This window comes from Seriola dumerili, unplaced genomic scaffold (genome assembly GCF_002260705.1).
Source record: "Seriola dumerili isolate Sdu_G_001 unplaced genomic scaffold, Sdu_1.0 BDQW01000088.1, whole genome shotgun sequence".
Classification (NCBI taxonomy): domain Eukaryota; kingdom Metazoa; phylum Chordata; class Actinopteri; order Carangiformes; family Carangidae; genus Seriola; species Seriola dumerili.
The window spans coordinates 3,351,977-3,364,432 of record NW_019174343.1 but is presented as its reverse complement, the minus strand read 5'-3'; positions in this window follow the sequence as shown (position 1 = coordinate 3,364,432).

Sequence of the window (12,456 nt, the reverse complement as noted above, 5' to 3'; positions counted from 1 at the left end):
CTATCTATCTATCTACTATATATATTGTCTCACAGTTTTATTGTACTGTAGTTGGTTTTCCTTTTATATAATTTTTTCATTATGTCCTCTTATTTTCATTATATTTACTTTTATAATTTTACAACTTTTTATTTTACTATCATTATTCTTGTCTCTGTTGAGCACATTTTTGTATTGCATGTATATTTGAATGTTTTCCAATAAAGGTTGGAGATGAAAAAAAACCACCACTGGTGGGAAACTTGAGTATTTCGGTACCACTTTACACTAAGACTACCCTTATAAAGGATTTATGAAGTCTTTATAATTAGGTTATTTATTCGGTTATTAACACTTTATAAATCATAAAAAAAACAATCATGAACAAGTTACAAGACAGTTTTCATACAATGATGCAGGCTCACTATTTGGCAAGATCAAGTTAATGCTTACTACTCATTAATCTTACTAATTACTACCATTAACAACTGGTAAAAGGAGCTTTATTGTAAAGTGTGAAACAAATCATCATTTATTAACCAGAGGGCAGTTATAAATCATAGTACCTCATTAATAAATGGTGATGTGTTTTACACTTTACAATAAGGCTCCTTTTGCCAGTTACAAATGTTTCTGAGCATTAAGATGCTGAAGGTGCTTCATTGATTCTAACTGAACAAACGTGATGAAGCAGCAGCTACAAATGCTGATGATGGAGAAAACAAAGAAAGTAACTAATGAGATATGAGGATGAACTGTACAGAGAAATGTGGGCTCACTATTTGGCAAGCAACAGGTCACTGTTGCCTTTTTTATCTCATGTATTATAGCAGCTTATAAATTATCTATGAAGTGTTAACAAGCTAATTAATAAACTAGTTATAAAGCATTCATAAATCCTTTATAATTGTCTTATTGTGAAGTGGTACAAGTATTTCTGTTTCATAGGCTACTGCTTCATACTTTTACTCCACCACACTTGTTTTTACTCAACAATAACTTTACTCAACCAAACTTTTCACACCAGACACATCATCATCATCTTATCAAAAGTCATGTCCTCTATCCATGAAAAATACCCAGCGCTATGAAGCAGTTCAAACTAGCAGCACCTCGACCAGCTGCAACATTCAAATGCAAGATTACTGACATTGCAATGCCTCAATATAAATAACCCAATAATTTAATAAAATAATCAGGACCTTTCAGCATAATGAGAAATGTTTTATCTTTAATGCTGAAACATGTCTGTGCTTTCATTTAAATAAATGTTTCAGTGCATTTTACCTTTAATTTGTGGTAGAGCTCCTTTTACTGAATGATTTGAGTTCTTCCATCAGATTAACGTTTTCATTCATATTTCCATATCTGTTTCAACAGGTTGTCTGCCACAAATTTTCATAACTGACGCATATTTATGTTCAAGCGCTTCTTGGTGGTCTCCTGCAGGACAGATGGTTTGAGTTGCTAAAGAACTATAACACCACCTGCTGTCACACCTGTGAAACTACATGACGTTCAACAGCGCAGGGCTGAATGAACCTGTTGAGTGGCCCTGGGCAAAAAACTGCTGTTGACCAGGGATGGTTGTAACACGGGTCAGTTGTAACACTTGTAACACAACCAGGAACAAGTTCTGAGTCACCTGATTCACTCTGTACCTGCACAATTTATTCCTTATTCCACATGTGAGGAAGTAGCTCCCTGTGACAGACACTGACTGTTTTAGGAGGAAAAAACTCATTTTGAGTAAAGTTAAGTTTGAGTTGTCTGGGTTAGTTGTAACAACAATACAAACATAAGCACACACACATGCATACACACACACACACACACACACACACACACATATATATATATATTCAGTTGTTGTTCAGCTGGTGAACATTTGCACATTTTGTTCAGTTATATTATTATGTCCTTATGTTCAAATGTCTTATCACTGCTATGACTGACAGTAACTAACACACTTCACTCGCTCACACACACACACACACACACACACACACACACACACACACACACAAACACAAATGATTATGTTAAAAAGTAATGTAAGTGTTGAAAATCAAGTTTTTGTCAGTTTTCTGTTTAAGTTGCAGAGATAACACCTCCTCTATTAAATAGCAGACACATGTAACTAGTTTGTATTAAATTCGGAATGCACTGGCTTTGAAGAGCTCCAACATACAGGCTGAAATGTCAAATTGTTACAACCAATTCTCCCCTACAGGCACACCAACGTCTATGTTTAGCTCAGTTCACATGGTAATTTGATTAAACACAGCTAACTCAGGACATGCATTGTGTGAGCACAAATAAATTGCAATTATCATGGTGTTAGAGCTAGGTTTTAACACAGGGCCACAAGAACACGATATACTGCAAGATAGTTAATGCCACGCCACTAAATGAAAGAGCCGCTGACACAGTGAGTCTGAGGCTGTGGAGGGACTGGGACAGTTGTCACTTTGCCCAGTTGGTACCTGCAAAACTGGACGAGGACGATTTACATCAAGCCAAATGAGTTAAGTAATTGACACACATCAGCCAATCAATGCATATTGATTCATTTAAAGCTGACTGGTGTGATAAAATGATTCTTGGTTGACTAGAGGTGTGACATTCACTATGGTGGAAATTAACAACACACATTTACGTACCGGTCCCATCACACGGGTATTTTCACTTACGACACCTGAACAGACGTTTTCTTGTCTTAGTTCTTTTCTTTTTTTTACATCTGTAGGACATCATCTGTTAGGGTGCAAAAAATGTAGATAATTGTTAAGTACAGTTTTTATTCTTCCCCACCACTACCTTTATTTGTTTCATATAAAGAAATGCAGAATATTATAGTGATTATGGTAAAAAAAAAAAAAAATGGTCTAAACACATCTCTGATCTACTTGTACGATATGAAGCACCCAGACCCCTCAGGTGATCTGGGACAGGTTCACTCACTGTTCCCAGAATCAGCACCAAACAAGTTGAAGCAGCTTTTAGTTCCTCTGCTCCTCACCTGTGGAACAAACTTCCTGAACACCTGAGATCTGCTGAAACTGTCAGCTCACTATATCAGGGCTTAAAACATCAGTTTACTGCAGCTCACCAATTAATCACATACATGACTGTGACTATGAATCACTATTTATATTCTGGCATTTCCTTTTTCTTATTTATTCAAATTGCTTTTATCATTTTTAAATGCTATTTAAATATCATCTCAATGTTCTAAATTGAATGTATTTCCATGCTTCTGTAAAGCACTTTGAATTGTCATGCGTCTGAATGGTGCAGTAAATAAACTTGCCTTGCCTTATGAAAAGCTCTGTTTAAACCATTTAAATAAATACTAATTTAATTGCTTTATTATTGAAAACTTTATTTCCTATGTATTGTGTGTTGCGTTGTGTATTCCTGAGGACAACTTTCACAATTTGCATGTTTAGTCAACGTGCACTCATTAAGACTCTAATTGGAGGTGTATTGAACACTACATATCTCCTACAAATAGTGTATTATATAGTACTTCCTCGTAAATTATACACCTGTAAAAATAATAATCATTGCATATGAATATTTTTCAGTTACTTTGAAGAGTATGATTTCAAAACCAAGAGATTCAAACTAATGCACTGTTATAAACTTTCATACCCAGACAGAACTTCAAAATATTGCTTATACATTACTGCATTAGTAATAATAATAATCAAATACCAGTATTACGCAATGCAACTGTCAACAACCATTCTGCACAATACAGACTTTTACTTTTAATAGTTTAAGTACATTTATCTGATTATATCTATGTACTGAACTGCACGATATCTACCTGTCATTCTGTATTTTTACACTGTGGTATTAATACTTTAAGTTTACATTTTATAAAGTGACTGTACATTTGTAATTCAATATCAATCAACTGTTAGCCAACAAGTGTTTTCTGTATCAGATTTTATTATAAAGCTCAAGAAAATAGAAAAGGAGTAAGTTCATATTTACACTGACCAAATGTGAGGGAAAATATTTTCACAAACACATGATATCATAGCAAATCCCATGTATTCATCACATTCTATAATCACAACTTATGTGAAACTAAAATATAAAAAAAAACATTTTAAAAACAAATCTAATTTATGATTATGGATATACTGTAACTGAGCAATTACCTCTGCTCAGAACCAATTCTCTGAGCAAGAAATTAGTAAGTAAAATGTTCCCAAACATTTCAATAAATAAATTGGGAAACACAGCAGTTTTTAGTGAGGATGCCTTACAGAGGAAAAATAGTTTGAAAATGAATGCAGGAATAAAAACAGAAGAGATGCCACTCCTCAGGGAAGGCAATAGATTGTATAGTTATCTTCCAAACAGGGCAAAATCACTACCCTACAACTATACAATCTACTACCTCACACTGTGTGAGCAGCTGGAATAACACGTCGAGATCCATTAAAACACTGCTGTCAGATGGGTGGCCCTTCAGGATCCATATAGGGACGACTGAGACGTGTGCTTGGCACTTTGAGAAAGACAGTAGGTTGAATAGTTATCTCCCAGTGCGGGTGTGACCCTAAAACTATACAACCTACTACCTCAACCCACAGTGAAAGCAAAGTTGTCAGCTGCAGTGGAAGAGAAGATCAGGGGCAGTCTGATGATGAGGAGACTCCAAGATAGACAAGAACCGGGTTGTGACACAGCAGTTTGGACCTTGGACTGTGGAGAGTCAAACAGATGGTGATTTCTAAGGTCAGTAACATAACAACTGAGCCTGTATGAACAAAGCTGATCATTTACAAATTTACTTCAGTCTGATTTTCAAAGTGCGAACAATACATCTAAACAGATGTCTAAAAGTGTGTCTCCAGTATTTTCTGACAATAGAATAATGAACATACTTCATGACTACGGACTATGTCCTTGTGTGACCATATTATCACTTTTGTGGTGGGTAGGACTACAGTGAACTGGGTACTGAACGGCACCAGTATCAAAAACCTTGGATGGAACCCAGCTCAAGTGTCAGTTACTTGTGCAAGCGACCATAACATTAACCAACAAGAAATGACCCCGAAATATAGTTTCATGGATATAAACATACATAAGGTGACTTGTGATACTCATGGTTGGAAAGTTAGGTATAGCTAGGCACAGGTTGTTATAGACAGCGCTATTTTGGATCTGGTTTCTGATCTGCAAAACACCCAGGTTCATTTATCTCTGACGCTGACAAATCTTCAACCTTTCACCTCTCGTTACTTTTTATTATCAAAGAGCAATGGAAAATATGTAAGTGGCAGACGTCTCAATTTTAGCTGACTGTTACTGTTTAAAATGACAGATAAAGGACAGTAGATTCAATCATCTGTAGCTAAATAACTTGAATTCTGTAATGGCTAAAACAAAAAACATTGGCTGCTCTTTGGTTAAGGTGTCACTGCAGCTGGAGTTTGTATCCGGCCAAAGATTGTGAGTTAGTTTTCAGCAGGTAAATCTGATAAGATTCGATAAGGGATTTGAAAAGGTTCACATTCAATACGCTGATTCAATACTGGATTTGGATTTGATAAAATGCTACTGAACCCCATCCATAGTAGGTATACCAACATAAAGCAATAGTAACTGTGTTGTTCCCCACAACAGATGTGGTCACCAGCACATTTGGGCAAAACACTGAGGGTAAACTGGAGTCCGCTACATGCAAGTTTATGTAGATAAAAACTACAAACCCACAGAAATAGTACTCCTCATTTTAAGTTCAGTACCATGGACAGCAGCTGGCAACGTAGTGCTGTTGCGCTGCGAAATGAACACAATACATCCAGATGAAACATTCTGTTTACCTCAGCTGTCTGCACTGATTATGACAAATATTATCACACAAAATAATACGTGCACCCGGAGTTAATGGTGTATGGCTGGAGAACATTTGATGGATTTCTAGTGTTCATACTAATTTAACTTTAAAGGTTTGGCTGTTCATTTTTTTGGACTACAGCATACCAGAGTTATCTTCAGCAGTATGCTGGAGCTGACCCACCACCCCCAACATAATGAAGGCCTCTGCTATGGAAAACAATATTAGGCCTATTCAGTTACAGGGAAAACACACAATGGCCATGTTACATTTGTGAGGTAAAGTGTCTCCTAACTACACTGATAATGAGACGACATATGCAGCATTTGTCTGATTCATGAGAGTAATTTTTTTAAAATATAATTATCATTAACAGCCACAAAGGAAATTAACTGTGTAATCAATCAAATATCAAAAAATAGTTAACTATCCATCACAATTTCTCAGACGCAGAGATGACTTTTTGGTTTGCTGGTTTTACCAAACAACCAGTACAAAATCATATGATAATAAACTTACAATGCCGTAGAATAGAAGGGGGCAATAAGTCCTCAGATTTGACAAGATGCAACCAGACAGAGTTTAGCATTTTTGAGTGATGAATTAATGATTTATTGTTTTAAAGGGTGCAACTAATGATTGTATTCATTATTAATTAATCTGTCAATAACATTCCCTATTAATGATTTTAAATATGAAACGTCAGAAAATAATGAGCAAACGTCCATCACAGTCTCTAAAACCGGAGGTGCCATCTCCAAATTGATTTTTATTTTGAAGATGATCAATTTACAACGATGTCAGAGAGAGCAGAGCAATTATTCTTCATATTTTAGAAGCGAGTTTTGGGTATTTTTGCTTGAAAATTGACTGTGAAAAAAGTTGATTATTTTTATTACAGCCCTGGATTGAGTTATAAATTGCTTCATAATTAGCTTGAAAAAATATACTCAGAATACAAAAATCGCCAACACCATTTAACCTGCTTCTGTATGAACCTCTGTCAGACAGGAGGGGTCATTTCCAGCTGACAGCAGGTAGGCCAGCTGCCGCCTCCTTTTCTTTTTTTTTTTTTCTTATCACCACCCAAATCTCCCTCAACCTCCAACCAAACACGCTGTTAATCAGTATCAGTGTCCATTTGAAAGGAAGCATTAAACTACTGTCTGACCACTGCTGCCCCATACAAATATTTACAGTAAAAGGAAACAAAAAAATTCAGGGCTGCTCTGTTAATCTGTTAATATGGCATGCCTTTACCTCAGGGGTTCGACTGAATTACTAAAGTAACTCTAAACATTAAACAGAAATTCCGCCTGTCTGTCTGCTACTGGGATCAGAACCGACTCCTTGACCAGGCAGTGAAAGCTAGCAAGCTAGCTAGTTCTAACAATCCAGCCAACGTGACTAGGCATTTAAGAACTACAGCATCTTATGTGGATATTCTCACCGTTGGAAAAGTCTTACTAAATGTACCAATTAAACGCATATCTAATTTCGTTGCATCGCACTCTGGTAGGCTCGTCAGTTAACCACTCCTTACAACTTGCTAGCTAACCCCACCGAGCTAGCAGCTAGCTAGCAGCACGTTCCAGCATGGTTGACCAGAAAAGCAAACGTCGGATAAAAGTAGAGCAGCTGAATCTTCCACCACAAAATGGCAGCAAGTGTTAATATACAGCGTTTTAAAGAATACACGTCCAAGCAGTGAAATATATCTATTAAAAAATGTGTGATTAATACAGTCTACCCACCTGTCTGCCATGTCAAAATGCTTCTCCACCCTCTGACTGCTTCTTCTTCGTGGCTTTTTGGCGCAGCTTACAACGACGTTAGAGGCGCATTACAGCCTCTTGCTGTTTCGGAGGGCTAAATACTACATTAATATGGAGGACCAGGGATGTCGCAGGAAAAGTAAGAAAGCCTTTCCTTAATTTCATATTTTAATAGGCATCAAAAAAATATATATACATGAACAATTAATCTATCAATAAATATTTCATATTCAAAAAATGAATGCATAAAAACAGCATAAAACACTCGTTAAATACACCATGTATAAATATATTTATTAATTCATGAATAAATTATAGAATTTGAAAAACTATTTGAAAAGGTATTTTAAAAATGGGAAAACATACCTGGAGTACATCCAGATTAGTTTTAACGTTCATGTCATTACATCCTCTTTCTTAGTCATTTCCTGCAGTGAATAACAATGTATTCACTTGACTCCTACTTAAGAAAGTAGTAAATCAAATTGAAAATGCTACATTTAATCATTTAATGAGGTCATAGGGTAGGAGACAGATAAAGCTGACCAATATATTTTTTTCATTACAGTCTATTACTTTATTAATTACGCCTGTACACCTGCTTCTCTGAAAATATCTCATCAGTCAACCATGGACCAACAACTCAATGCATAAAAGAATGCAGACATTGTGAAGGTGTTCAGCTCTTGTCCAGACCAAACTTCAGAAAGGGGAAGAAATGTGGTCGAAGTGACTTTGACTGTGGAATAGCTGTCACTCTGGTCAGTCTCTGTTGTCTTAAATGAATGCATTTACTCTGGGCCCAGGAAACAGACTCCACACAGGTAAGGATGGTTTACAATAAGCCTCCCGCAGACACAGAGCCACTGCAGTCTTCACGACTGGACAGTCTGCTGTTAAAGGTTACAGTTACTTTGATGAGTTACTAAAAAAAACAGTTTGACAGTGATTCAGCAATTTCACATATACATTTCAATAAATTCTACCATAGTCGTCCCCTTCATGATTGTAAGATCAACATCAAACAAAACTACTTGTACAGATGACATATGAATTCAATTTTGCAGAGCCACACAGTGGCCATCCTCAGAAGAACATCAGCAAGCACAGAGGTCATAGGTCACACAGTGTCATCCAATAATCAAAAGGTCAATGGTTCGATTCTCGACTCCTTCAGCCCCCATTACAAAGTGTCCTTGGGCAAGATACTAAACCCCAAATTGCCCCTGATGTATCATCTGTGTGTGAAAATGTGATGTTTATTAAGATAAACATCTCATAATTCATTAATTAGCTGACTACAAAATATAAATGAAAGAAAATCTCAATGGCCTACAATAATTGGAGCAGAGTCACACTCACAGACCCATACCAAGATACAGATGTCTCAGTTAATTGATTTCTTTATGGATAAAGCAACCTTTAACCCTAACCCTATAATGTGTGTGTCCCGAATAATCTCTTGTTGTTGTTACACCTGTGCATTAATTTACAACTGGTTTTAAACATAGTACTGATGTAACTGCTTTCTGCTGGTTAAGAGAATCAAACTGTCTCAATGTCCACAAGTGATTCTAAAAGAAAATGATATGGAACAATAAAAAAAATAAAAATGGAACAATACCAATGAACAGCCTAAGCCCTATAGGGTTCTGGGCATTCTAACAAGAACACTCTTTGGATGAAAGGGAATATTCTGCCCTTATAACATCACACACAAATCGATCATAACAGGTGTCATAGTCATAGATCCAGGGTTTTCACTGAATGTTCCTGGAGATGACAAGATGAGGCGTCACCAGGGTTAACTTGGAACTTAGCTGACTCATAAAAGCTACATTTTCTACGCATCTTACCATCTTCTGATGTCCTGTGATGACGTGTTTTGTTGTGAACTCTCTTGGTACCCACAGCGGTGCTATTGTCCTAGCACTGTAGTTCATGTCCTAAAACTCTTGCAATCTAGTGACTGTTTTGCATTGTCCTCAAGGATGATGAAGGCGATGCCACTTATGATTTTCTCCGGCCACTCTGTCAGTTGGCACAGTCCTGCCCTCATTTCCCCTAATTGAATCTTTTTGGCACCTTGTGACATGGATCCATTTTGCCTTGCGTGCATCTTTATGGTAGTTCTTGTAGTCAACAGCACCTGATATAGTCCTGTTCACCTCGGACAAGAGAAGCTTATGATTTCACAAAAGTAAAATTAAGGAAGGAATGCCACCTTTAACTCTGGCCTGGTCGCGGGCATCCCAAAATTCAAAAAAATAACTAAAAAGTATTTTATTTTGTACTTGTCAATAACATGACACATTCCAATAATCAAACTTAATTTACATCTGATTGGTTGGTCTTGCCATATAAAAACTGGATACAGCGAGGAGAGCAGGTACTTCTCTTTCATTTCACTTCATCACTACTCTCTGGTTACCAGCCTACTGTGCTCACACTCAGTGACTTGACTCTGATGATTTGCAATCACCTTGTAGACATAGCGGTTAGCTCGTTAGCTGCGTGTGTGCAGCTTTACACGGCATAGTAGCGTCACATTTCTCTCTCAAAAACAAAAGCACCCCCAATTTTAATTTTCAAAACTTACATTGCCAGTTACATTGAGGTGTCCCATTAAATAGAAAATACATTAGTGGACTACAAAAATATACTGGATTAAAACAGATAGCTTATTTTTAACAATGTAAAATAATGTAAGAATAGATGCTTAGACATAAAGTTGTCCTCCCAGGGCGAGAGGAGGTGGGTTTTAAATGAAATACCAAATTATGGTCTTATGTATTATTAGATTCTGTGACTTTAGTTTTAGATTAAATAAAACACTACATGTTGTAGCCCCCCAAGCTATCCTTCTCAGACCATGTTGCACCCATCTCAGAAAAATCAGGCCTTACCTGACTCAGTACTTCACCCAGCTCTTGGTCCAGACCACGGTTACCTCTCACCTCGACTACTGCAGTGCCCCTCTGACAGGCCTCCCTTCTCGCTCAATGAAACCGTTACAGATGGTCCAGAATGCAGCAGCCCATCTGGTCTTTGATCAGCCCGAAAGATCACATGTCACTCTGCTAATCATCGACCACACTGACTACCAATGAATAAAATTCAAGTCACATTCTCAGAATGTTAGAGCCAGTACACAGTCAGCCATGGATTCCTCTTTTCATATCAGAGCAAGTCTGTGAGGTGAGTGTGTGTCAGCAGGTGGGTAATGTGCACCTGTGGACATCGGTCATCCCATTAATGCTTCATGTTCTGTTAGCAGTATTTCAGATAGCATACTGTATATCACTAAAGTATCTGGCCATTTCAAACTTGTGAACTTCATGTGGGAGACAGAATCTGAGAATATTTTTCTTCCACCAGACAGTTTTTCCACTGTCGTGTCATCTTGTGTTTCTTGTGGGGAACATCTCAAATTACTTTGAGAACATGTCTACAGTAATCACGATTTAGAGACATGTACGAGGTCTGTTTGCATGTTTTGAAATGGACCTGATGGTGGCGGTAGATGGTCACGTTTCACTTCTTCCTTGCCCTTCAATATGTATTTTTCACTGTTTTTTTCACCAGACTCGGCTTGTTTACCAACAAACTCCATGCATTTTTTTTCCATATTACAACTCAAAACTCAAAACCAACCAAACCAATCCCATCTCCCCACTATATCACCGGACCATAACAAACCAAGCAGCTTCCAACTACCCAGTACTGCACACTTCTTCCACCAACGGATGCTCCCGAGACCTTATTTCTTTATATCATATGTGTTTATTGTTTTTCTCTCATATAACAAAAAGCTGTCAGTTGTTCTCTGCAGTAGTGTATGCCATCATGTTATGTTATTTCATGTCATGTCGTGCTATGCTACATCTCGTTATGATTATGTCTTGTTATGCTATCACTTTCTTTGTCTTTATCTTGCTTCCCCAAAAAAGTTAGTCCTACGGAGACTGTCTCGAGCGTGGACTATGAATCTGCAGTAAGCCACAGCTTCATCATGAGGTCCACTGGTGTTGGAGTATATATCTCACACAATCTACTCTACATCTGCTCTCTGCTGTCCAGCTGTTGGACATAACACTTACTGCTCCACTGAGTTAGGCACTGATTAGACACAGGAGACATATCTCCCAGGTCTCCAAGGCAGGCTTTGGAAGCTGTTTGTACACTTATTGGTGATTTTTTCCTTTTATTTGTCTTAGACATGTTCGTGCATCACCATAATCTCTGCCTCCCAAGCCTTGAGAGTTTCTTATCTTCCCTCTCCTGCAGCCTTGTCTGTCTCTGTCCTATCTCTCTGGAAAACTGCCCAATCCATACAAAATGGTTTTCCCAAATTGTTCTTTTCACCTTGTGCCTCTGCTTCTATTTGTTCTATCGTTGCTCTTGCTACTGCCAATTTAGGCACACTAAGTGTACCAGTTACTGTGTGCAGTTTGGTACATGCTGAGCAATTGAAGGCCCCAATTTGTCTGCTATTACCCTGACTGGTCCCATAAGAGGAGATTCAGAGGTGGAGTGTGAGGTTTACTCACATATTTCCCCATGGAAAAGGGAAAGAGGATTCCTTATAAGGAGAAAGAGGGTAAAAAAGAACTTGATGCTTTTCCTAATTATTGTCAAAATGATAATCATAATAAATTTTATTTGTATAGCACCTTTAATACAAGAAATATAGCTCAAGTGCTACATTTCATATGTAGAAATGTAGAAATGACATAGAAAGCATAAAATCAGTAAGACATCAACTCATAACAGCATTTAAAAGAAGTGCTGAGCAAAGTGAAGAGATAAGTTTAAAGTTTTCTTTTAAAAACAGTG